This window comes from Suncus etruscus, chromosome 2 (assembly GCF_024139225.1).
Source record: "Suncus etruscus isolate mSunEtr1 chromosome 2, mSunEtr1.pri.cur, whole genome shotgun sequence".
Classification (NCBI taxonomy): domain Eukaryota; kingdom Metazoa; phylum Chordata; class Mammalia; order Eulipotyphla; family Soricidae; genus Suncus; species Suncus etruscus.
The window spans coordinates 117,384,196-117,410,740 of NC_064849.1; the positions used below are offsets into that span (position 1 = coordinate 117,384,196).

Genomic DNA, 26,545 nt, shown 5'->3' on the forward strand with positions numbered 1-26,545 from the left:
GGGTAATCTCTGAGCGCTGCAGGTGTGACCCAAAAACAAACAAACAAAAAATTCAGAAAACAAAACTGTCTAAACTGCTGCATTCTTTTTTTCAATCCATATGTCTCCTTCTTGGGAGTTTTACTTTTCTTTCTCAGTGTCTCTTTATCTCTGTCTATTGTGATGGGTTTAGAAAAAGGCAGCGATTCCCAGAAGGTGTTGTAACAAACAGTAGTCCCCAGTGATGATTTTCAAAGAAGACATTCAGTGTCAAATAAAGTTTTGAAATAGTGGCAAGCTTCTAGGGAATTGTACATCAGTACATTAAAGGTCCTGCCAAGAAATGCAATGCATAATCTTGCCTTATTGTTTAACCCAGCATTTTTAAGTTTACTTTATTACCTAGCTCTCTCCCTTATATTTACTAAGAAGCAGAAACAAATGAACAGTAAGGAGGTAAAGAAAAAGAAATCTCCAAGCACTGTTGATGGAAACTATATATATTAGATGAAGCCCTACACAGAGTATAGAAAAGATCCTCAAAAGGAAAAAAAAGTAATTAAAGATACCTTATCATCTAATAACTTTACTTTGGGTATTTAATCCTAATATAAAAACACAAATTAAAAGTTATATGGGGATGCCAGAGCAAAAGCATGGAGGCAGAGAGTTTGCCTTGCATGCAAAGGATGGTGGTTTGAATCCGGCATCCCATATAGTCCCCCGAGCCTGCCAGAGCAATTTCTAAATGTAGAGCCAGGAGTAACCCCTGAGCACTGCAGGATGTAACCCAACCCCCCCAAAAAAATGTTATATGGGGTTAGAGTGATATTACAGTGACTATGGTGCTTGCCTGTTAAGTGGCTGACCCTAGTTTGATACCTGGAATCTCATATGGGCCCCAAACTGGGCTTTGATCTAAACAAAGAGCCTGTAGTAGTAACCTCTGAGTATCACCAGGTGTACCCATCCCCCCAAAATTGAATGTTCCCCTGTGTTCACTGCCACACTATTCAGAACAGCTAGTTGCTATTCTGAAAACAAGTGCCTAGGTAAGTGAATATCTGGGCACATACACATATACAGTTGAATATTATTCAGCTATAAAATATATAATTTGATATTTGTGACAAGAAATAGACTATGAGAAGCTCATCACAAAGAGGGGTGAGTGCTGTTAGAGAAATAACTACACTGAGAACTATCATAAGCATGTGGGAAGTGGAAAGCCTGTCTAGAGTACAGGTGGGGGTGGGGTGGGGTGGAGAGAGATTTGGGACATTGGTAGTGGGAATGTTGCACTGGTGAAGGGGGGTGTTCTTTACATGACTGAAATCTAATCTCAATCATGCTTGTAATCAAGGTGTTTAAATAAAGATATTATTAAAAAACTTGGGGAAAAAAAGAAATGGACTATGAAGAGAGTTTGCAAAGTGAAGTCATACAGTAAGATAAACACTGTGCTCAAGAGACCACATTGGATGCTAGAGATCAAACCCAAGTATTACTTGTAAGGCAAGTGCTCTATCCACTATATTACTGGTCAGCCTAAATGACTGTAATTTTCCTTAACATAAAACATAGGGGTTCTGTGAAACTTGAAGGATAAAGTGAAAATATCTTGTAGTATAAAGGATAAGGTACTTGCCTTGTATGTGGCAAACTGGGTTCTGTCCATGGCATCCCATAAGATCCCCAAGCCCACCATGAGTAATTTGTGGGTACAGAGTCAGGAGTAACTCCTGAGTATCATCAACTGTAGCCCAAATCAAAAACAAAAAGATACCCTACATTGTGGCCTCAATCAACAGTTCCCACACTTGCTTCTCTTTCTATAATCAAACTTTCTATTCCACAGCAAAGGTTGTACCAATTTAAAATCCATTAGTCACCTACTTCAACAAACAAACCATAAAGCTAAATTTATAAGACTGTTCCATCCTATCCCATCCCTTAAAGCTCTGGAATACCAGCTCTTCCCTAGTGACCTATATTATTCTTCCATAAAAAAAATACAACTTCAGGAGCCTCTCTGGTGCTTTTCTTTTCTTTTCCTTTTTTTTTTTTTTTTTTTTTGGGTCACACCCGGCAGTGCTCAGGGGTTTTTCCTGGCTCCAGGCTCAGAAATTGCTCCTGGCAGGCACAGGGGACCATATGGGGCGCCGGGATTCGAACCGATGACCTCCTGCATGAAAGGCAAATGCCTTACCTCCATGCTATCTCTCTGGCCCCCTCTGGTGCTTTTCAATACTTTTTAAAATTAAATCAACCATGAGATACAGAGTTAAACAGTTGCTAGTAGTTCAATTTCATACAATGGTTCCATCACCCATTCCTTCACCACTGTTCATTTCTCCCCACCAATTTCTGGTTACCTTCTGGTTGCACACTCCCCTCTAAACCCCAACCTGCTTCTATAACGACACTTTCTTTTCTTCTCTCCCTCCCTCCTTCCCTTTTTTCCTTTTAGGCACCAGGGTTTGCAATAATGCTACTGAAGTGGTATCATGCATATCACTTGACCTCCTTTTAGTTTCCAGTTCTTGTCCAGAATGTCTCTTCCAAGTATTTGCTGTTCAATCATTTTTTGTCCTCATGGTGAACATACTTGAATTCTTATCATGGTTTAGAATAGCATGAATTATTTTTACCACTCCTTAATATGTGAGCTTATATATGGTTAGCTATATTTTCAATGTTTTGTATGTTCTGTTTCCTATAGTAACTATGCAAAAACAAAAACTCAGTGAATAAATGTCTAAATATTACATTGGGTTTATCTGAAGTCAAAAGGTACAGAAAACAAAAAGTTGTATTTCCCAAATGAAAATGAAACCTTACTGAAAAATTACCCATGACTAAACACAAATTAAAGATACATAAAACTAAAATTCCAAACAAGAGTTACTCTCAATAAAGGGTCTTAAATCTAGCAACAAAAATGGTCTATTTGCCTTTTAAAAAAAACTTTGATGAAAGAAAAAAACCTTGACCTAAGAAATCAAGGACTCTTTTATTCTATGTGCCTTATTACTGCATCTGAAAAATGAACAGGTTGATCTTACAAATTTCACACCTTTAAAGACTTTCAGAATAAAAAAAACCCAACTTTTATTAAATATATTAAGTTAGACTTCTCTGCAGAATAGTTGATAGCAAGTGGAAAATGGAAAGGGATCAATCATCTTCTCCATGATTCATTTTCAACACTTACAACTACCCTGCAGAGAATTTCTTCTCCCTCTGGCTGTGGCTAGTGTCAGACCCATGACTAAAACCTCAGCATGGGCTTAAGGTCAAGGTCATTCCATGCACTCCTGTTTCTCAGTGGGGTTAATGTTTTAAGTCTGTGCAATGATTACAGCATCTATTTTTGGTTCCTGTTTCTACTGTCCCCCAAGAAGAGACACCTAGTAACCTCATAGTGACTGCTATTTGATACTTTTCTTAATCATAATCTCAATTATCCCAGAAAATCAGAAAAATCATTTGGAAGGGTCTTAGAGTGGGAGAGTCAGGGGAAGGGGAAGTCATCCACGATGAGGGAAAAGGCAAGACACATGCAATGTGCCAATTTTTAAACAGTAAAGGAAGATCTACACGAGACTTTCGCCACTGTAATAAAAGTTTCTTTCATGACTGCCTCCAAATAGATTCTTTCAAAGTTACCCTAATTGAGTAGTCAGTGAGAGTGTAAATAAAAATATGCTATCATAGAGTGCTAGGTAACGAGTCTAAAACTAGAGTAAACAAACTCAGTAGGCCACCACATATGCAAGTAAGAGAGGTCCCATAAATCACCAGGACTGGGTATCAGGATTTCAAAGGCACACACACTCTGTGAACCCTTTTGCCCAGGCCTGTTGATTCAAGCTCCAGTTGCATTGGGTTACCAATATGGCAGCATATAAAGTTCACCTTTTAAGTTTAAAAATAGTCCCAATTCCCATCCATACCTAATAAGTAAGGACAGGTCACAATACCTATTATGTGCATGCACCAAACCAGGCATTTTATACACATTTTCACTGAATTCACACAAGTCTTTCAGAGAAAAGGGTATTTGGCTATTAGTCTTGATTTACAGAGAAAACAAGAGGTTCTGTGAGACTAAAGCAATGGAATAATTCAAGGTCACCTCACTGCAATGTGAGGTGGATTTATATCTAAAAAGGGAATTGTGGGATTCATTGAAATTTAGACATTGTAATGCAGATTCAATCAAGTTAATAGGTTTGGGTTTGTCTGATGCTATTTGGTTCTGCTTTTTCTTTTTTGGCATTAAAAATTTACATTTAATGAGCCACAATGAATTGGCCTATACTTATTTTTACACAATCTTCACTCCATTCTAGCTTGTATCCTGCAGTCCTATGTCCTTAATCCCAGGTGAAAGGATGTTCCGTAGGGGATGGCTAAAATGTTGGATGTGACAACCTACCCATGCTGCTACTGGGCCATGACTCAAGGAGGTAACAGGTGAAGAGGATAACACCAGCAATTGGTGGTAGAAAAGGCCAGAGCCTCCAGAAATACATGTCCCCTTAAAATCTCTCTACTAGGTTCTCTCCACATTCCAACCCTCAGGCCAATCATCTGGCATTTCTTTATTTTCAAGGCTGTTTCAAGGTTAATTCCTATCAGGTTACCCTATGAACTCTCAGGTGGGATGGGATTAAGAATGTAATTGGGCAGTGTGTCTCCAGCCAAAGCTAGCCCAGACCAGCCTCCTCTTCCTCCTCTTCCTGTCTAATAATGTATTACTTATCTTCCTCTTTACTTTTCGCTCCTTCAATCTTCATTCCCTGTCACTCTGTAAATTGATCTTTTTCCTCATTTACCTTATTTCCTCCAACTTTCATATCCTTAATCTATTCATGAGTCTAGCCTCATTTATTTTTGTTATTCAAACCACTGCACAGTAACAAGAACCTTTTAAAAACTTCGACCAATTTCAAAACCTGTGTGCACTTACCAGGAGTGTATCTCACTCCTTGCTACCTATGGCTACCTATTCTGCTATTCATCAAGTTTATCCCATCCGACCTTCCTTTTCTTCCTTTAAATTGCCCTGTCAGTTGCTTTATTCACTTCATCTTCTCATCCTACCATATTCATTATATCCAGTTTTCATCTGTGCCCTGTTAATTATCTGGGCAGCTAGGATGACCCACACCAAATATTCTGTTTCTCCACCATGCTCTACAGAACTGGATCTACTTATGTTTGTTTGTTTTACACTCAGCAGTGTTCAGGGCTTGCTCCTGTGCTCAGTTATCACATCTGGTGGGGCTAAGGAGGTTATAAAGTACAGAAGATGGAACCCAGCTGACTGAATGAAAAGCAAATGCCTTAGCCTGTATATAATGATTCTGGCCTCAGGGAAAAAAACATAGCTCTTGTGACCCCTTCCTGATGACACACTGAGATCAAAAAAGCAAAATAAGTTGTATGGAGCAATTGCTTCTTCTAATTTGGAATTTAGTGCTCACTATATGAAAAATATTATTGTTTTGAAGGCAGCCTGAGAACACTTTTCCCCCCTCTACTTCCCTAAAATTCCTCCAGACATAAAAACAACTACTTTTACATCTATTATGGCACAAGTGGGTCTTGAAAAAGTTTAACTAAGCCTTAGTGTTTCACATTAAAAATTGGGCAAGCTCTTTTAGTATATACTCTTTTTAGTGTGGCAATTTAAAAAATTTTAATAATTTTATTGTAATCAAAGTGAATTACAGGTCTTTCACAGTAATATTTAAGATATATAGTGTCTTTTTAGAGTATTAACATAAAATTGAAGGTTTGAGATATGAGGAAACAACAAGATAATGGTTTTTTGGTTTGCTTTTGTTTTGGTCTGTTTCAAGGCTTACTTCTGGTTCTTTGCTGAGAAATCACTATATACAGGGCTCAGAAATCAAATCCTGGCTGGCCATGCAAGGCAAGTGCCTTACCTGCAGTACTATCTCTCTGGTTCTGAAATTTTTATAATAAAATATTTTTCTACTACAATGGAGTATGTTCTTTCTCCTTAATAGGTTTGAATTAGAATGACCAGGTGCAATGAAAAGAATAACAAAAGGAAATTACTTTGATTCATATTTTCAAAATACTTTAGAGAATACTATTTACAATGTCTTTATTCTTTCTTAAGTCTAAAAAAAAATTAAACTACTACACGGTATTAGCCAGGCATTTTCTGTAATGAGGAATGATATCAACACGCACTTGTAAATTTCATGATGGCAGTTTCATCTTTGCCTGGTTGCTATGGACACATTCCTATCAGGCTGTGCTTTTACTCTTCAGATCTGTTTATGATAGGCTGAGGTGTTTTCTATTAGGGTGCCTGAATCTACATAGCATACAGCTTGCTGGTAACAAAACAAAAGCTAGAAACTGTTACTAGAGGGATTACAGTAAAGCAAGCTCGAGATGAGAACCCAGGAACACTCAGAGTACTACTTCTTAACAGGCAAAAGCCATCACACACCTATTTCCTTTCCAGTAGGGAAAGATCCAGATGAGTCCTTTTCAGCTGCCACAAACCTACACTCGGGAAAATACTGCCACAGGTCATTCATTATCAATAGGCCCTGTATGGTTTTCATGTATTATATGTTTTTCATTCAAATGTGGTAAAGCTAGTCTAAATAGAAGCTATGCTCCCATTTCTAAAAGAAGAGCACTTACAAGCAGAATCAAGGTTCTCAAGTGAAAAATATCATACTTGTCAATGGAAGAAAAATGCCCTTTATTACAATGCAACACTTATAATCAGCAGTCAAAGTTTTACCAATACAAGAAAGATATTACATTGACATGGGGCTAGAGTGATAGTACAGCTAGTAAAGTGCTTTCTTTGCATGTAGCTATCCTTGGATAGATTCCTAAGCCTGCCAGGGTGATCCCTGAATTCTGAGCCTGAAGTAAGTCCTGAGTACTGCTGGGTGTGGCCTCAATACAAACACAAAATAGCATTTACATTAATCAACATGGGGCAGGAGTGGCAGTACAATAAGGAAAGTGCAGAGCCAGGTTAAGTAAGCCTGAGCACTACTGGGTATGGACACCCTCCCCAATAAACTAAAAAAAAAAGGGGGGGGGAAACATATTAACCAACATCATGCATAAAGTAAAGGTGCCTCACTTAATGAACCTAAAGATATTAAAGAGTTAAATTAGCCTCTGGCCCTTACATTGGCTAAAAGTGAGTCTTAGAACACAAAGAGCAGAAGCATTTTAAGCTTCATTTCATTCCCTTTCAAGGATCATCCAAATACCACCCCCATAATTCACCCAATATTAATTGATCATCCACTCAATAAGTTCATCTGCAGTTGAAAAAATGAGTAAGAAGAATGACTTAGTAGACTATGTAATAAAAATAGAAAAAATAATAAATAGTATACTAAGATTAAATTCTGTGAAAGACTGAAGAAAAAAAAGGTGTTACACCAATTAGGGAAGACAGGTGGGTGACCTGGGAAGGGGGGAGACAAAAAAGCCTTTATAGGGAAGCTGGCATTTCAGACAGGCCACCATCAGAAATGATTTAGATTGGTTTAGTAAAATTTTTGCTTCAGGGAATTTAAAGGTATATGAAAATAATATTAGTATTTTCCATTATTAAATCTCCTATCAGAGTTTGATAATAGGGCACCATGAGCATGGCACTATGAGCAGGTATGGTCAGGAAGGTCCCCAAACAAGAACCATGGCGGGTGTGGTCTGGTGGTTCTCAGCATTGCTGGCCCCATACCAAAAAAGCTTTTGTTTTTAGTTTTGATCACACCCAGGTTACTCCTGGCTATGTGCTCAGAAATCGTTCCTGGCTAGGAGAACCATATGGGATGCTGGGGGATGGAACCGAGGTTGGTCCTAGGCTAGCATGCCCAAGGCAGACAGCTTATGGCTTGCACTACCACTCTGGCCCCATTGCAAAAAAGTTTTTATATTAGTATGACATGCTTGTCACAATTTTGGAAAAACAATTTCATTAAAATTTCCTTAGTTTTCACCAAATGTCAGGTCTTTTAAGCTTCTCTTGGGCGTGACAGTTTTCTCAGATTTTCCTTGCTTTAGATGACCTTGATAATTCTGAGGATTTGTATTTTTTTCCTAAACAGGAAACTACTTAGATTTTTCACAAGATGAGAAAATTAATACTTTTGTTATGGTAGAAAGATTACATCTGGTTAAAGTACCCTTTTCTTATGTTCATCTAAAATGTGTTATAGTTGGAACTTTTGTCACTGTATACACTAAGTATCATCAGTTGAATGAAATAGTGTACAATGGGAAGGAAGATGATCTGCAGATTCTACCCTTAAGAAGTGGCCAGTAGAGGGAGGGACTACAGAGCATGAAAACCGGCATAACTTTGCAAAAGCCGGCTCCCTGTGTGTGACAACAGGCGGGGAAAATCCACGAAAGTACACCGGCCCAGTGGGGCCCAACTGTGAAAAACTGTGAGTTTGACCTGTATATGCCTGTCTACTGTCCTCTTGCATGAAACTCTTGCGAGTGGGGCAAAAAGAGGCTCCAGTGGAGCACGGCCGCTCCGCTTCGCTACGCGGCCGTGCACTCTTTCTAAGGAAAGAACACCATTGCAACAAGAAGGAAAAATTACTCTAAGAACGGTGCTATATCACAGAAGCAAACATTTGTCTCAGGACTGTCTTCTCTGTTGCATGCTCGGGCCTAAGATTTGACCCAGTGTGAGGCTTCATCCACGGAGGACACCCTCCCTTAGAGGCAAGTCAGCCCATCCAGAAAGGGAGGAGCCAGAGGAGTGTGCTGCCTGCATCATATAGACAATTAATACCACCACAACACGTAGAAAAACCCACAATACAAGTGTGACAATGGGGAAACAACGCAGGCCAGCATAAGACATAGAGAATGAAGATAACAATTCTGAGGACCAGATAATGACCAACCAACTAATCAACCTCTCAGATAAGGACTTTAGACTAGCAATATGGAAGATGCTCAACAGACTCCAAGAAACCATGGATCGAGTTGAACAGAACACTAATAAGAACCAAGAAAATATGAAGACAGAAATCACAAAACTCCAAACTGAAATAATATGTCAACTAACAGGACTGAAAAAGTCAGTAAACGAAGTGAATGACAAAATGGATAAGCTCTGGGACAGGGTATCAGAAGCTGAGAATAGACTTGGTGCTGTGGAAGATGAGATACATAACAATTCCATACAGCAGGAGAGATTAGACAAAAAACTTAAAGCAAATGAGCAGACAATGGAAAAATTAGTCAAAGAATGGGAACAGATGAAAATAGAAGTCTATGATAAGATCAACAGAAACAACTTAAGAATCATTGGAGTCCCAGAGACCCAGGAAGAAAACTTCCAGGAAGAATCAATGGTCAAGAACATCATTAAAGAGAAACTTCCAGAGCTAAAGAATATATGTGATCAAATACTGCATGCCCGAAGAGTACCAACCAAAAGAGACCCCAGAAGAACCACCCCAAGACACATCCTAGTCACAATGACAAATCCCATAGATAGAGACAGAATTCTGAAAACAGCAAGATCAAAAGGGGAAATCACGTTCAAGCAAGCTCCCCTGAGATTTACAGCAGACCTGTCACCAGAAACACTTAATGCCAGAAAGCAGTGGTGGGATATTGTGACAAGACTGAATGAAATGAATGCTTCACCCAGAATACTATACCCAGCAAAACTCACTTTCCGGTTTGACGGAAGAATACATGGTTTCACAGACAAAAAACAGCTCAGAAACTTCACAGACACAAAACCAGTCTTAAGAGAAAAACTGAAAGACCTAATCTAAGACAAGACTACCCAAAAGACACACCAAATTTTGAAATAAAGATGGCGTTAAATCCCAGGACAATTCTTTCTCTCAACGTCAATGGACTAAATGCACCAGTTAAGAGACACAGAGTGGCTAAATGGATCAAAAAACTCAATCCAACCTTCTGCTGCCTACAAGAAACGCACCTGAATAGTCAGAACAAACATAGACTCAAAATAAAAGGCTGGAGAAAAGTTATCCAAGCAAACAACACCCATAAAAAAGCTGGAGTGGCCATACTAATATCAGATAATGCAAACTTTATATTCAGGAAGGTTGTAAGAGACAAAGATGGACATTTTATATTAATCAAGGGGTACGTAGAGCAGGAAGAATTCACTCTCCTAAACATATATGCACCGAATGAGGGGCCAGCAAAATATTTAATACAACTGTTGACAAATCTGAAAAATAATATCAACAACAACACAATAATTGTGGGGGACCTTAACACGGCTTTGTCAACACTGGATAGGTCAACCAGACTGAAACCCAACAAGAATAGACTAGACCTGAGGAGAGAAATGGAAGAAAGAGGCCTAGTGGATATATATAGGACACTCCATCCCCAGAAACCTGGATACACATTCTTCTCCAATGTACATGGGACATTCTCCAGGATAGACTACATGCTGGCACATAAAACATACCTCCATAAGATCAAGAGGATAGAAATTTTGCAGACTACCTTCGCTGACCACAAGGCTCTGAAATTATTTGTGAACTCCAAAGGGACTCAGAAGAAACACTTTAACACCTGGAAGTTAAATAGCCACATGCTCAATAACCAGTGGGTCCGAGATGAAATCAAGGAGGAAATCAAAAGGTTCCTGGAAACAAATGACAATCAAGACACAAACTATCAGAACTTATGGGACACAGCAAAAGCAGTACTGAGAGGAAAATTTATAGCTTTGCAAGCACACATCAGGAAGGAAGAAGGAGCTTACCTGAGTAGCTTAATGACACAGCTAATAGAACTAGAAAATGCTCAACAAAAGGACCCAAGAATAGGAAGACAGAAGGAAATAACAAAGCTGAGAGCAGAAATCAACGAAGTGGAAACCCAAAAAACAATCCGAAAGATCAACGAAAGCAGAAGTTGGTTCTTTGAAAAAATAAACAAGATTGATAGACCACTGGCAAACCTAACAAAGAAAGAGAGAGAGAGAGAAACTTGATAACTCGTATCAGGAATGAAAAAGGAGAGATCACTACTGATATGACAGAGATTCGAAGGGTAATCAGAAACTACTTTGAAAAACTCTACGCCACTAAAAATGAGAACCTGGAAGAAATGGATAAATTCTTGGACTCTTATAATCTTCCACGGTTGAAGGAAGAGGATGTAGCATATCTAAACACCCCCATCACCATTGATGAAATTAAAACAGTAATCAAATGTCTGCCGAAAAACAAAAGCCCAGGTCCAGATGGATTCACTAATGAATTCTATCAAACTTTCCAAGAGGAACTACTGCCAATCTTGGCAAGACTCTTTCATGAAATTGAACAAGCAGAAACACTTCCAAATAGCTTTTATGAAGCCAACATCACCTTGATACCTAAACCAGACAGAGATGCTACAAAAAAAGAAAATTACAGACCAATATCGCTGATGAATGCAGATGCAAAGATCCTAAACAAAATCCTGGCAAATAGGATTCAATGCCTCGTTAAGAAGATCATCCACTATGATCAAGTAGGTTTCATCCCAGGAATGCAAGGCTGGTTTAACATCCGTAAGTCTATCAACATAATACACAACATCAATAACAAGAAAAATAAAAACCACATGATCATATCAATAGATGCAGAGAAAGCATTTGATAAGGTCCAACACCCATTCTTGATCAAAACACTCAGCAAGATGGGAATGGAGGGAACCTTTCTCAATATAGTGAAGGCCATCTACCACAAGCCAGTGGCAAACATTATCCTCAATGGAGAAAAACTAAAAGCCTTCCCTCTAAATTCTGGCACAAGACAAGGCTGTCCTCTCTCACCACTCCTATTCAACATAGCACTGGAAGTACTTGCTGTAGTGATTAGGCAAGAAAAGGATATCAAGGGAATCCAGATAGGAAAGGAAGAAGTCAAGCTCTCACTGTTTGCAGATGACATGATATTCTACTTAGAAAACCCTAAAGACTCTATCAAAAAGCTTCTAGAAACAATAGACTCATATAGCAAGGTGGCAGGCTACAAAATTAACACACAAAAATCAATGGCCTTTCTATACACCAATAGTAATAAGGATGAAATGGACATTAAGAAAACAACCCCATTCACAATAGTGCCACACAAACTCAAATATCTTGGAATCAACTTGACTAAATATGTGAAGGACCTATACAAGGAAAACTATAAAACTCTGCTCCAAGAAATAAGAGAGGACACATGGAAATGGAAACACATACCCTGCTCATGTATTGGCAGGATTAACATCATCAAAATGGCAATACTCCCCAAGGCATTATACAGATTTAATGCCATCCCTCTAAAGATACCCATGACATTCTTCAAAGAAGTGGATCAGACACTTTTGAAATTCATTTGGAACAATAAACACCCTCGAATAGCTAAAGCAATCATTGGGAAAAAGAATATGGGAGGAATTACTTTCCCCAACTTTAAACTGTACTACAAAGCAATAGTTATCAAAACAGCATGGTATTGGAATAAGGACAGGTCCTCAGATCAGTGGAATAGGCTTGAATACTCAGAAAATGTTCCCCAGACATACAATCACCTAATTTTTGATAAAGGAGCAAAAAATCCTAAATGGAACAAAGAAAGTCTCTTCAACAAGTGGTGTTGGCACAACTGGGTAGTCACTTGCCAAAAATTCAACTTAGACCCCCAGCTAACATCATGTACGAAGGTAAAATCCAAATGGATTAAAGTCCTCGATATCAGCCCCAAAACCATAAGATATATAGAACAACACATAGGCAAAACACTCCAGAACATTACAGGCATCTTCAAGGAGGAAACTGCACTGTCTAAGCAAGTGAAAGCAGAGATTAACAGATGGGAATATATTAAGCTGAGAAGCTTCTGCACCTCAAAGGAAATAGTGCCCAGGATACAAGAGCCACCCACTGAGTGGGAGAAACTATTCACCCAATACCCATCAGATAAGGGGCTAATCTCCAAAATATATAAGGCACTGACAGAACTTTACAAGAAAAAAACATCTAACATCCCCATCAAAAAATGGGGAGAGGAAATGAACAAACACTTTGACAAAGAAGAAATACACATGGCCAAAAGACACATGAAAAAATGTTCCACATCACTAATCATCAGGGAGATGCAAATCAAAACAACGATGAGATACCACCTCACACCCCAGAGAATGGCACACATCACAAAGAATGAGAATAAACAGTTTTGGCGGGGATGTGGAGAGAAAGGAACTCTTATCCACTGCTGGTGGGAATGCCGTCTAGTTCAACCTTTATGGAAAGCGATATGGAGATTCCTCCAAAAACTGGAAATCGAGCTCCCATACGATCCAGCTATACCACTCCTAGGAATATACCCCAGGAACACATAAATACAATACAAAAACCCCTTCCTTACACCTATATTCATTGCAGCACTATTTACCATAGCAAGACTCTGGAAACAACCAAGATGCCCTTCAACAGACGAATGGCTAAAGAAACTGTGGTACATATACACAATGGAATATTATGCAGCTGTCAGGAGAGATGAAGTCATGAAATTTTCCTATACATGGATGTACACGGAATCTATTATGCTGAGTGAAATAAGTCAGAGAGAGAGCGAAAAACGCAGAATGGTCTCACTCATCTATGGGTTTTAAGAAAAATGAAAGACAGCCTTGTAATAATAATTTTCAGACACAAAAGAGAAAAGAGCTGGAAGTTCCAGCTCACCTCAGGAAGCTCACCACAAATAGTGATGAGTTTAGTTAGGGAAATAACTACATTTTGAACTGTCCTAATAACGAGAATTTATGAAGAAAATGGAGAGCCTGTCTAGAGTACAGGCGTGGGTCGGGTGGGGAGGAGGGAGACTTGGGACATTGGTGATGGGAATGTTGCACTGGTGATGGGTGGTGTTCTTTACATGACTGAAACCCAAACACAATCATGTATGTAATTAAGGTGTTTAAATAAATTAAAAAAAAAAGAAATAAAGATATAGAAATGAAAAAAAAAAGTGGCCAGTAATATGAAACAACTACATGTATAACATATTCTTTGCAGAGGAGATCTGTGTCTATGTCTCATTTAACCATTATTGTAATAAAGCACACACATATTTATTTATTTATCTATTTATTTATTTGTTTGGCTTTTTTTTTGGAGGGTCACACCCAGTAAGCTCAGTGATTACTCCTGCTATGTGCTCAGAAAATCGACCCTGGCTTGGGGTAACCAGATGGGACGCCGAGGGATAGAACTGCGGTCCGTCCTAGGCTAGTGTGGGCAAGGAATAGCCTTACCGATTGCCCCACCGCTCCGGCCCCAATATTTATTTAATATTTTAGGTTATACTAGCTGATTTGCTTGATCAGATAGTTCTAGCCTTGATAAATGGAATCATTTTCCATTTGCTCCTGTGTCTTCCATAACGTTTCTATCTATGTGGGGCTTTTTTTTTTTTTATTATTTGAGTAATTCCTTACTTTCTAACACTACAATATTCTCCAGTCTCACTTTATTTATTTATTTAGGTTCTTGGGTCATATCCAGCGGCAGTGCTCTGGGTTAACTGCTGGCTCTGTGCTCAGTAATTGCTCCTTGCTGGCTGGGGGATCATATGGGATGCCGGGATTTGAACCAAAGTCCTGAATTAACTTTGTGCAAGTAAATGCCCCACCACTGTGCTATCTCTCCGGTCCCCCCTCTAGTCTCACTGTCTACTTTAGTTGTAGAATCAGTTATTATCCCTGGCTTCTTTCACTGTAAATATTTGTTATTTTTGATATTAAAAATATTTGATATTAAAACGTCAAAGTGAGTATACTAGGTGTGTTTATTGATACTGGGGCATCACTGCTTTAGGTCCTCTCAGCTTACACAGCAAAGAATTTTGCATATGCTTAATGCTTAAGGTGATGAGAAATACAGTAAAGGAGGTCAAGAACTTAACTTTTCTTTTTTTTTTTTTCCCTTCAGTTTTTGGACCACACTCAGTGATGCTCAGTGGTTACTCTTTAGCTCTACACTCAGGAATCACTCCTGGTGTGCTCAGAAGACCATATGGGATGATGATAATTGAACATGGCTCAGCCACATGCAAGGCAAGCACACTACCTCTGTAGTGTCTCTGCATGTTCCTTGACATAATTTTATTGGGGTTGAGGAGAGCAGTGCACTTCATAGCTGGCTCAGGGGCTTCATCTGTTTTGTGTTGGAGTTATCCAGTTGGTGTCAGGCAACCATGTGGTACCAGGGATCAAACACGCAACTCAAGGCAAGCACCTTAATCCTTGCACTATAATGTACTACACTATCTCTTAGGCCTTTAATATGCCTTTCTTAACATTAAATATTAACGAGAGATTCAGTCTGAGTTACCTTCAGTGTCATTTAGAGAAATAATAGGGATGTATTCATGTTGAAAAAACTGGCTTAGACTATTTTCCACACTATATATTTCTACTATAAAAAGCTCAGAGAAATTTAGATACTCTGATAAAACCGCAGGCCATTTTGGAGCTATACTATAAATTACACAAAGAAACAGAATAAATTTCTTGAAAAGTCAATGAAGAGAAGAGTAAATAAAATATTCATCCATAGGATACCTCTTAAAAGCCCATTGCAAATGTAGGAATCGGTTGGCAAACAAATGCCTTCTCTAACCTTCACTCTTAAATTAAAAAAAATATTTCCATTTTTAGGTAATATACAAAAAGGACATAATATGACCAGGCATCTCCTGTGTTCCTGGACTGTACTCTCTTTAAGCTCATTAACTTATTGCAGCAACTATTCCAAATAAACAATAAAGCACAGAAAGCAAGCTCTTGAATTCACACCTTGTTAGAAGCAGAGTGACTCTAGCATAGACTGTCTCACTATCAGAATGCTCATACACCATTTTGACTGAGAGATTAATATTTAATTAACAGGAGATGTCTTCTAATAAAATTTGGTCTTTTCTCCATTACTGGGGAGAGCCCATTAGAGGCAGAGAAGAAAAACCAAGAGATTGTCAAAAACAAATATACTTTCCTAACCAAAAATGACTAGTTCTTACTGAGAAGACTTAACAACAACAACGACCTGCTTACTGAACAGGGCTTTCTGCATTGCCCTTTAATTGTGAGGTGAAACGAGAGGATGCTCCACACCAGCCTGACTTTAATGTAGGATATGCAGATTCCAGGGTCATTAATACAGAAACCTGATGCCAACAATAGAGACTGTGTGAAAAATAAAACTGTATTGGCACTACAGACAATGACTTGGATTGAACAAACTAGTTTGCCTGGAACCTAGAGTTGGTCTTAAGCCAGGAAACTTCAGGGGTAGAGTCTCCTTGTATTTAGGCCAAGGCTTTTCCTTTCCATGTCCCCCATATTTTGGTGGGCCTCTGCAAACAATATTTGCCACTCTAACACCATTTTTACTGTGCTCCTTTGACTCTAAACCTTAAAAAAAAACCACTTAAGCTTTTGATGTTAACTTAAACTAATATGCATGTGCATGAAAATGTAAAAAAATACTATGCCTTCAATATTTAAGGAGCCACATAAATTTTATGGCTTTAGATTGCTTTTTGTACTTCTAAGAATTGTCATAATGTACTACAATCCAGGGACTTGTGGACAAAATAATTGAACATGGGTTCTGTGTTTTTTTTTTTGTTCGTTTGTTTGTTTTTTGTTTTTGGGCCACACCCAGCGGTGCTCAGGGGTTACTCTTGGCTGTCTGCTCAGAAATAGCTCCTGGCAGGCACGGGGGACCATATGGGACACCGGGATTCGAACCAACCACCTTCGGTCCTGGATCGGCCGCTTGCAAGGCAAACGCTGCTGTGCTATCTCTCCGGGCCCATATTTTTCTTTTTTTTTTTTTTGGTTTTTGGGTCTCACCCGGCTGTGCTCAGGGGTTACTCCTGGCTCCATGCTCAGAAATTGCTCCTGGCAAGCACGGGGGACCATATGGGACGCCGGGATTCGAACCGATGACCTTCTGCATGAAAGGCAAATGCCTTACCTCCATGCTATCTCTCCGGCCCCCCATATTTTTCTTAATGTTCTTTGACTGTAAGTCCAAAATTTAGGCATCAGCAAGGGGATTTCTTCTGAGAACTCTGTTTATGGGTGATTGTCCTTCCACTGTAACTTTACCTTGTTCTCTTTCTTTGCATCATTGTTCTTATAATTAAAAATAAAAAATTAAAGAAAAAAATGACTAGTTCTTGACACTAATTTGGACTAATTTATCTCAAAGTGACTAGCCCAGTGATCATTTATTGTAATCAAAATGCTTCAAGATAGTACATAGATACATTTCCTCTTTTGTTGCTAATCCATTTTTATGGCCATTAGAAAAAGTATCACCAGGGTATCAAAGTCATGATGTCATGCATATCCTTTCTTAAAATGGAGCACCTAGGGCTAGAACAATAGAACAGAAGCAGGGTGCTTGCTTTGCACATGGCTGACCCAGCTTGGACCCCTAGAGTCCCATATAGTTCCCAGAGGAGGCCACCAGGTGTTATCCTTGAGCACAGAGTCAGGGATAAAGCTTCAACATAGTGAGGTATGTGGTCCAAAAGCAATTAAAAAACATCAAGTGGATATTTACATTAAAAAATTAGATGGTGGGGCTGGAGTGATAGCACAGTGGGAAGGCATTTGCCTTGCATACGGCTAACACAGGACGGACCCTGGTTAAAATCCCGGCATTCCATATAGTCCCCTGAGCCTGCCAAAATTAGATGGCCAAAAAAACCCAGTGTAGAGCAGGTATGATTATATAGAGGAAAAAGTCTGAACAATGTGAACTTGCACAACTTCAATTGAAAGTTCACACTTTTTTTCTAAGAAATAGTATGTTCTTACATTGCTTAGTGAGCTTTTAAAAAATATTTTTCAGTGTTTTAAATTACATGTAAAATTACATTTTTAATGTATTAAACACCCAGTATGTGCTATGAACCAATCTAATTTTCATCACATATATTATATCCAATGCTCAATCACTGTCAGCTTTACTTTCCTCTTTTACTATATCCCTTTATAAATGAAGGAATTGAGATTTGAAGATGTAACACATGCTGCTCAATAGTAGATAGAAAGCAGAACTGGAATTTAGAGTCAGCCTACCTTATGAATAACATCTATGTTCTTTTCACTCTATAATCTGCCATAAGCATCACTGGTATACACACCAGGCCAGGAGAGAATACCATTCATTGTCATCATACACCACAGCAGAACATAAAACTGTAATAATAGGGGCCAGAGAGATAGCATGGAGGTAAGGCATTTGCCTTTCATGCAGAAGGACAGTGGTTTGAATCCCAGCATCCCATATGGTCCCCATGCCTGCTAGGAGCGATTTCTGAGCGTAGAGCCAGGAGTGACTTCTGAGTGCTGCTGGGTGTGATCCAAAAACCAAAGACCAAAAAAAAAAAAAAAAAAAAAAAAAAAAACCCTCCAAAAAAGCCCCCAAAACTGTAATAAAGAAAACTAATTCTTTGAAGACAAAGTATTTATTCTCTAATTAGGATAATAAACCTACTACTTAAAATAGTATAACCTTATCGCAACTGCATTTAATCCAATATAACTAATTTCCCTGCCAGGAAACTTCAGGGGTAGGGTCTCCTTGTATTTAGACCATAATTTTTCTTTCCATGTCCCTTATATTTTGGTGGGCCTATGCAAACAAATGCCACTTTAACACCGTTTTTTACTATGATCCCTTGATTCCAATCCTTAAGAAAAACAACCCACTAAAACTTTTGAGGTTAACTTAAACTAGTAAGCATGTGCATGGAACTAGATAAATGTACTTTGCCCTCAATGTTTAAGGAGTTACATAAGTCTAATGTCTTTAGATTATATTGTGTGCTGCTAAGAAATAGTATGTACTACAACTGAGGATTTGAGGGACAAAGTAATTGTATTGTACATGGGTTCAGTTTTGTTTTTCTTAATGTTCTTTTTTTTTTTAGGTCACACCCAGTGCTCAGAGGTTACTCCTGGCTGTCTGCTCAGAAATAGCTCCGGGCAGGCACGGGGGACCATATGGGACACCGGGATTTGAACCAACCACCTTTGGTCCTGGATCAGCTGCTTGCAAGGCAAACGTCACTGTGCTGTCTCTCCAGGCCCTCTTAATGTTCTTTGGCTGAAACTTCAAGGCTGGGATATCATCGATGGGACTACCGAGAATTCTGTTTATGGGTGATTGGGCTTCCACTGTAACTTTACCTTGTCCTCTTTCTTTGCATCTTTGTTGTCATAATTAAAATAATAAAAATAAATAAATAAACTAATTTCCCATTAATTACAAACCCGATTGGTTAAGCAAAGACCAAGGACCACCATTTAATTTATCTTTGTTAAATGAATAAAAGATAATTTAGTCTTAAAAATTGTTTTAACAAAAGAACTAGTGTGAATAGTAAAATAAAGGGCTATCTCTCTTTTTCCTCGAAAGATCTCAGATAAAGGTTTCAATTAAACTACCAATGTAGCCAGTATCATTGTATAAGAAAACAATGTTGACACAAAATTTAAACGAGGGGCTGGAGAGAGAGTACAGTGGGCAAAGTGTTTGTTTTTCATATAGCAGATCCAGGTTTGATTTCTGGCATCTCATATAGTTCCTGAAACACCATCAAGAGTAATCCCTGAGTGTGGAACCAGGAGTAACTCCTGAGCATTGTAGGATATGGTCCTCAAACCAAAATAACAAAGGTAAACTCAGTGATTTGTGGTTTGGTCTTTTGCTTAAAGAAAATCAGATTTTACATAGTTTATTATTATTATTATTATTATTATTATTATTATTTTGGTTTTTGGGCCACACCCGGTTACTCCTGGCTGCTCGCTCAGTAATCGCTCCTGGCTTGGGGTACCATATGGGACACTGGGGGATTGAACCGTGATCCGGCCTAGGCTAGTGCGGGCAAGGCAGATGCCTTACTACTTGCATCACTACTTTGGCCCAGATTTTACATAGTTTAAGGGTCAATTTTAAATCATGATATTAACAGCAATTCACATATATGTATCTGCAGTCACAATTACAATCTAACCAATGGTCCTCAAACTACGGCCCACTGGCCACATACTGTATTTATTCCCATTTTGTTTCTTCATTTCTAAATAAGATATATGCAGTATGCATAGAAATTTGTTCATAATTTTTGTTTTTACTATAATCTGGCCCTCCAACAGACTGAAGGACAGTGAACTGGCCCCCTGTTTAAAAAGTTTGAGGACCCCTGATTAAGTGATAACATAGAAATCTTAAAATAAAAGCATCATCTTTCTAGATATTTGGGAATAATGATTCAATAAATCTATTCAAAATACTGATAAACATAGTAATCTCCCACCTCTGCTTTTTGACCCAGACTCCATTGTGCTCAGGGTGTACTCCTGGCTCTGTACTCAAATGAGACCATATGGGGTACTGGGATCAAACTCAGGTCAGACTTGGGCAAGGGCAAGCACCCTTCGTGCTGTACTATCTCTCCAGATCGATACTTGTCTATCTTGCCCAAGCTTTGAGATTCAAAATAAAAAAATAAACTTATTTCATGATGTTATTAGACAAAAATGATTACCGATATATAAATTAAAATAAAATTTTATTAACTGAAAACAATTTTTAGTAATACTGGTTTACTGAATTACAAATATTAGGAACCTAGAGATAGTTCAATGGGCTGAGTGCATTTGGTTCCCTTAAGTACTGCCAGGATCCCAACACACAGAGCCAAGAGTAAAAAACCACCACCAAGTACTGGCCCAAAACAAGCAAACAATAAAGCAAAACAATAAAGAGAATTACAAAATTAGAAGTTTTTAAACTTCTAATATTTAGGATATTTGGGCTTTAAATCACTAAATCTCAGTATAGACCCTGAGCTAAACACAATGGTGATAAATTAAGATTTGTTTTAATTCTCAGTGAATTATTAAATTTTATTATTAAGTAAGGCTTTTCTATTTAATGAAAAAAATTTCTGTTAAAAGTATTTCTCTTTTTCTCTGGTTACTTAAAAGTAAAAAAAATATTCATTTTCAACCATTTTATTTATTTTTTTTGTTTTTCTTTGAAATTTTTTGTGAATTTTGTTTTGGATCATTTTCAACAATTATCATAAAACAAACACTCATAATTCTTTGTATTACTTTGAGGTATTATATATCTAAAGTGCCATACACAAATCTTTGCCAACTCTACTTTTATTAAGAGGATAGCAAACTGAATCAGTATACTGAGTTCTAATCTATAGTTGCAGAGGAGGCACCAAGACCAAACAGTTATAAGACCACTAAGTAATAAACTAGACATAGAAGGGACCACACATTCTAGCAGCCCCTGGGGGGGGGGGAGAGTGGAGGAAATGGGAGGCAGAATGGGAGCAGATGTGGGTTGAGGACAATTCGGTGGTGGAAATTCCCCTGATTCAATGTTAATATGTACCTGGAATATTACTGTGAACGATATGTAAGCCACTATAATTAAAAATTATATTAAAAAAACCATTTTCTTTTGACATGTCAATGATCTTTGTGGGTCTCTCTCTCTCTCTTTTTGAATTTTGGCCACACACAGTGATGCTCTGAAACCGGTTAAGCTATGTACTCAGAAACTGCTCCGCTTGGGGGACAATATGAGACGCCGGGGGGGTCGAATCATGATCTATCCTAAGCCAGCAAGCACAAGGCAAACACCCTACCATTTATGCCACCAGTCCAGCCCCTGTCTCTGTCTCTTTCTTACTGTTTGAGCAGTGGTGGTGATGACGGAGGGGAAAACACTAAGATGCTCAGAACTTACTTCTGCCTATCCACTCAGGAATCATTCCTGGTGGGTACAGGGAATCATATAGGGTTCTGGGGAACCCAGATCAGCTGAAAGCAAGGCAAATGATCTACTTGTTGTACTATACTCAGGCTTCAGTATGTCAATGATCTCTTATGATTGTATCAGTAATGGTATTTTGATATAAAAATAATGCATTGTTTGCTCTCCCTAAAATTAAAATGCTTTCCCCAGATGACTTCAGTTTCCTTAAGAAACTTTATTTAACCTGAAAGCTATCTTCTACTTTCAAAATGTTAAAACACTTTAGCATCTTTTGATATTTTTCATGAACCATCTACACAAATTTAAACTCCCCTCCTGCCCATAAAAAGTCCCTGCAGTCAGGTAAAAGGTTAGTCTGCATTACATATGCATTGACTGTTAGAAAGCAGCAGGGGGAGCACACACTGACAACACTGAGAAAGAGCAGAGTAGAAAAGCAACTCAACTTAGAGGCAATGTGAACTTAAGGATATTTGTGGGGGAAAAAAACCATTAAGAAATACAATAAATTCCACAAAGAAGTCATGAACCACATCCACAGAGCTGGCCTACATGGAATGACATAAGAAAAACCATCAGTCTCTTTGAGGTATGCTTGCTCTTTACTTCAAGACTGACTTTTAGCTTCAGTGTGTTGGTTTCCAGTAATACCAAGTCTTAGAAATGCCCTCAAATTAGAGAGAAGAAACAAAATACTTTAAAAATTAGAAATATATGCAAAAATAGGGGTATATTTTAAGGGTGTAATCATTAACAGTCCTGTTTTCTCCTTCAAACATTATTACAATTAAATTGAAGGCCTGGTGAACTGCATTACTAGGTCACTAGCAAAGGAAACTTTAGGAATCCATAACAGATTTCCTAAAACCCTTAAGTTTGAGATTTCTGGACTACTGAACTCACATCCTAAAATTACTTTCCATGAGACAAAGATATCCAAAAGCATTGTGAAACTGTTCTGCTTTTATAATAGTACAGGAGATTCTTTTTAGTTTTCTAAAATCGTATCCCACCCTTCTCCTACTTTCACGTTTTACTAAATTTTTCCTAACAATAAGCACTGCTTTCAGTTTTAGATTAAAACAGAAAAAAGGGTATCTCATAGCTATTCTTTCTGGAATTTTATAGTTAGAATTTTAAAAGATAACATTTCTAATACGAATTTAAAAAGCCTGTATATAAAAAGTATAATTATAATATTTTTATAATAGAAATATGCTTATGGGGGCCGGAGCAATAGCACAGCAGTAGGGTGTTTGCCTTGCACAAGGCTGTCCCAGGACAGACCTCAGTTCAATCCCTAGCATCCCATATGGTCCCCTAAGCCAGGAACAATTTCTGAGCACAAAGCCAGGAGAAACCCCTGAGCATCACCAGGTGTAGCTCAAAAAACAAACAAACAAAAAAAAACACACAAAAAAAATCTGTAAAATTTAGTGTCAGGTACTACTTACAACTAAATTGTTAAAAGAACGGATTATTTACTTTGTGATTAGTGATTAGTGGCTGAATTTGGCTTAATATCAAATACTAATAGCAAGTACACTAGTACTGATAAGACATTGTTTGCTGATACTTTAAATTCATTTTGTCAAACTATTATGCCGACCTTTTAAAAGAGAGATTATTGTGTCTGTTTTATACTAAAAGAGAGAAGGTAAAATAAAATCTTGTCATTTGGCCACTGTTAAACAGCAAGTGTCTATCAAAGTCAGGATTCAACTATCAGTCTCTCTGGCTCCAAATCTTTAAGACCTTAAAAAAAAGAAATCTTCAAGTGAAACAACGAGATTCCAAAAGAAATCTATACAAATTTCAGCAGATTTTAAGTGCTTATAAGGGTAAACATTGTAGATTTTTGCACTCAAATGAAATGCCAGCTGGTGTTCCTTACTCCACTTTGTAGAAGTGCATGCATTATAGTCAGTGCAGGTCCTGATTATCGTTCAAAAGTTCTCCTGTCTCAATATCATCTAGGTTACCCATTATAACTAACTCCATTAAAATAGTAATCAGAAAATCATTGCTTCTAATACATCAGTTAAAAGTTAATAATTTAGATCTCTTTTGCTAAGACTTTTAAAAACATCTGTTAACAAAATGTTACATAGGTGTGAGGAAACAAATTTTCCCTTACATCCAGATGATTAATCTCTAAGATACATCTTTTGTCATTTAAAAATCCAATTTCTTTCTTGTATTGTGTAATTATAACTTATGAGGAAACATTGAAAGGCACAAAGAAAATAACTTCGGATGGAGAGAGAAAAGAGAACTCAAGCTTTACATACAAGAATCCCAGGTTTATTTAGTTCCTGGAACCATATGGTCCCCTGCACTGCCAGGACTGACCCCCTAGAGCACAGACCAACAGTAGCTCTGGGCACTGTTTGGCTTTGGACCCCAAACCAAAAATGAAAATAAAAAGAGAATACCCTAAAAACACTGGATAATTCAAATAAGTAAACATAAAAGATTAAATGGTAGTGAAACTGAACAGCAATGTTTCAGACTTAATCATTCACACTGAAGCTATCAAATAATCTAGTGACCATGTGATTCAAGCTGTAACATTTCCAGTTCAGACTTAGGTTCGGCATCACTCACTCATGGGGCCTTCAGATCAGCTGCTCCAACCCAGTTTACTGCTCTTGAGGATGTGACTTCCTTGTGCCCTTGTTATCAAGTAGAGGGCTAACTTTACAACCTTTACAAGAGCGTTTTTTTCCTTCTATGCTAATCCCTTTTCACATAAAACAAGTCACATGCACTTAGCACTTCTTTGGAAACGAATAGGTTAAAATTGGACTTAAACATTGAAAGTTTAAGCAGTAGCTCCATTTGAGTGGAATTCCACTTGTTGCACTGAATGCTAATGAAAGTGCCATAGTAATATTTTTTTAATTATAAAATATCAACATAACTAGAAAAGCTAATTAAAATTATTTTTTATTTAACCTGCATTCAACTAAATAACCCCACCTCTTATATTAAACATAAATTAAGTATATTTAATTTGTGGGCCTTTACAATAACTTTTTTTATAATTCAAATAATTTTTTTTAAAAAATCCTTGATGCTTTTAAAGTAATTTTTGAGCAGATTATGTGGGGTTTTTTTTTGTTGTTGTTCTAAAAGCTTGGATACATTAATTACCTGGCCACTGAAGTCAATTCTGCACATCATTATATTTCATAGTTAGTTTCCAAATTCAGAAACAGGTCTCATCATTAAGAGCAGACTGGAGAAAAGTTCTAATAGCTACTCTGGCTCACTTTGCTGAAAAGGTACTGCTAAAACATGGTGCAATCATGAGCAACACCCTGCTGGCATGACCTCTACAGAAACTTTCAGGATGCCCATCCTGAAAGAATCAACCAGACAAGAAAATGAAGCACTCAGTCTCACTGCAGAATAGACCCAACTCAGCATTTAGGACACTGAACCCACAGAGCATAATCTATTGCTATTATGAACTGAATTGTGTAAGAACTTACAACTCCTACTTATCAATGAACTAAGAATTTGATAGCCAAATGAGAACAATGTCACCTGATTGCACAATAGGAGCTGAGAGCAGTCATTGATCTTTTGATGAGAAGCCATAATCAATATAAAAATGTCTACATGGTGAAAAGCAATGCCATTTTGCTCAAAAGTCTATTTAGGGATAGGTCAATGCGCTCATAGATAACACCTGCAGGCTGTGAAAGAGAAAACCTTTTACTTTGAGTCAACTTTTCATTTAATAACAATGTTATCCACAAGAATATTGTTATAAGATCCTGAGGCTGATAAATTTCAGAGCTAAAAAAAAAAGTCTGGGGTAAAACTAAAAGTCTGGGATTAAAAACTACAGTGAGTTAAAAAGAAAATACCACCACATCACCGTTTAGGTGCAAGTTGATTAGCAGTACAATAGTTCACCTTCCTGACCTTGTAAATAAGTAGTCAAAAAAAAAAAAAAAACCCAAAAACTTAAAATCTTCCACAACAACTGTTAGTAACTGCCCACAGAACGTCACTAGTCCTTCCTGGCGGAATCCCTCAGCCATCTGCCTCCAACAAGAACATGCCTCTTTTCCTAACCGCTCGCCAAAGTTATTAAAAACATACATAATCCCAAAGATTTCCCTTACATAAGTGAAATCAGAAAGAACAGGGATTCCACAGAACACAGCAAGATTGACAACACTACCTGGTGAAAGGCTGCTTGGGGCTGAAGGTTACAGCTCAGCCTTCAAAAACTCCAGGAACCAACCCGACCGACCCTTTGGCATAAGAGGGCAGGAAAAAGGCCCATTCCGGAGCATCACTGGCACGAAATGACCTCCGAAAACTGGCCTTTCTCGCCCAGATTCGGGGAAATAAAGGTCCTGATCACTGTGAACCGTCTCCTGCGGCTGACGTCCTCTGTTGGACACGCACGACCAAGCCAGCGCACCTATAGAGGCTCAGTTCTAAGGGGGGTGGGGGGGCCTCGACACCTGGAAAAAATTGTGGGGCGTGAGGTCCAAATGCTGAGCAGGAGCGCGGTAGGCAAGTGACTACTTCCATGCAGCCACTCTTAATTGCCAATCGAGAATCTCAAGATCTGGCTACCCTTTAGCTGCCAACCAACACAAGCGACCCGAGTTTCTGCAGCAAGGACAAAGTGTCATT

The 26,545-nt window shown here is 38.2% G+C and overlaps 1 protein-coding gene across 3 annotated transcripts in view; it reads right to left on the minus strand.

The window, feature by feature from the left end:
- The window catches only part of PDE4D (phosphodiesterase 4D), a 219,147-nt gene that overhangs the window by 35,427 nt on the left and 157,175 nt on the right, over positions 1-26,545 (minus strand). The gene's annotated exons all lie outside the window — the stretch shown is intronic.